Source organism: Arachis duranensis, chromosome 2 (genome assembly GCF_000817695.3).
Source record: "Arachis duranensis cultivar V14167 chromosome 2, aradu.V14167.gnm2.J7QH, whole genome shotgun sequence".
Taxonomy (NCBI): domain Eukaryota; kingdom Viridiplantae; phylum Streptophyta; class Magnoliopsida; order Fabales; family Fabaceae; genus Arachis; species Arachis duranensis.
Genome location: NC_029773.3, coordinates 18,201,028 through 18,202,993, shown reverse-complemented (window position 1 = coordinate 18,202,993; position 1,966 = coordinate 18,201,028).

Genomic DNA, 1,966 nt, shown 5'->3' with positions numbered 1-1,966 from the left:
ATGTCTCCTTTTTTCATCATTCTTTCAAGAGCCAACATTCATGAACAACAAATTCAAAAGACATATGCACTGTTCAAGCATACATTCAGAAAACAAAAAGTATTGTCACCACATCAGAATAATTAAGCTAGTTTTAAGGATGAATTCGAAATCATGTACTTCTTGTTCTTTTGTAATAAAAACATTTTTCATTTAAGAAAGATGATGGATTCATAGGACATTCATAACTTTAAGGCATAGACACTAAGACACTAATGATCACAAGACACAAACATAGACAAACATAAGCATAAATTTTCAAAAAACAGGCATAGACAAACATAAGCATAAATTTTTCGAAAAACACAGAAATAAAGAACAAGGAAATTAAGGAACGGGTCCACCTTAGTGCTGGCGGCTTGTTCTTTCTCTTGAAGATCCTATGGAGTGCTTGAGCTCCTCAATGTCTCTTCCTTGCCTTTGTTGCTCCTCTCTCATGATTCTTTGATCTTCTCTAATTTCATGGAGGAGAATGGAATGTTCTTGGTGCTCCACCCTTAGTTGTCCCATGTTGGAACTCAATTCTCCTAGGGAGGTGTTTAGTTGCTCCCAATAGTTTTGTAGAGGAAAGTGCATCCCTTATGACTCGGAGGTGGAAGCTTTTGCCTTCCCTTTCCTCTTTCTAGAGGTTTCTCCAGCCTTGGATGCCATAAATGGTTATGGAAAAACAAAAAGCAATGCTTTTACCACACCAAACTTAAAAGGTTTGCTCGTCCTCGAGCAAAAGAAGAAAGAAGAGAGTAGAAGAAGAAGAAATGAAGGAGATGGAGATGGCTTTGGGGTTCGGTCATATATGGGTGGGTTTGGGAGGGAAAGTGGTTTGAATTCGAATGGTGAGGTAGGTGGGGTTTTATGAAGGATGGATGTGAGTGGTGAAGAGAAAGATGGAATTTGATAGGTGAAGGGTTTTTGGGGTGTGTGGTGAATGGGTGAAGAAGAAGAGAGAGAGTGGTGGGGTAGGTGGGGATCCTGTGGGGTCCACAGATCCTGAGGTGTCAAGGAAAAGTCATCCCTGCACCAAGTGGCGTGCAAAAATGCATTCTTAGCCAATTCTGGCGTTAAACGCCGGGCTGGTGCCCATTTCTGGCGTTTAACACCAAGTGCTTGCCCTTTTCTGGCGTTTAACGCCAGTCTGGTGCCCCTTTCTGGCGTTAAACACCCAGAATGGTGCCAGACTGGGCGTTAAACGCCCATCTGCTAGCCTTACTGGCGTTTAAACGCCAGCAGGTTCTTCCTCTAGGGTGTGCTATTTTTCTTCCTGTTTTTCATTCTGTTTTTGCTTTTTCAATTGATTTTGTGACTTCTCATGATCATCAACCTACAGAAAACATAAAATAACAAAGGAAATAGATAAAAACATAACATTGGGTTGCCTCCCAACAAGCGCTTCTTTAATATCAGTAGCTTGACAGAGGGCTCTCATGGAGCCTCAGAGATGCTCAGAGCAATGTTGGAACCTCCCAACACCAAACTTAGAGTTTGAATGTGGGGGCTCCGTTTGGCTCTGTTTTGAGAAAAGCTCTTCATGCTTCCTCTCCATGGTGACAGAGGGATATCCTTGAGCCTTAAACCCAAAGGATTCTTCATTCACTTGAATGATCAATTCTCCTCTATCAACATCAATCACAGTCTTTGCTGTGGCTAGAAAGGGTCTGCCAAGGATGATGGATTCATCCATGCACTTCCCAGTCTCTAGGATTATAAAATCAGCAGGGATGTAATGGTCTTCAACTTTTACCAGAACATCCTCTACAAGTCCATGAGCCTATTTTCTTGAATTGTCTGCCATCTCTAGTGAGATTCTTGCAGCTTGTACCTTAAAAATCCCTAGCCTCTCCATTACAGAGAGAGGCATAGGGTTTATACTTGACCCTAGGTCACACAGGGCCTTCTCAAAGGTTATGGTGCCTATGGTACAAGGTATTGA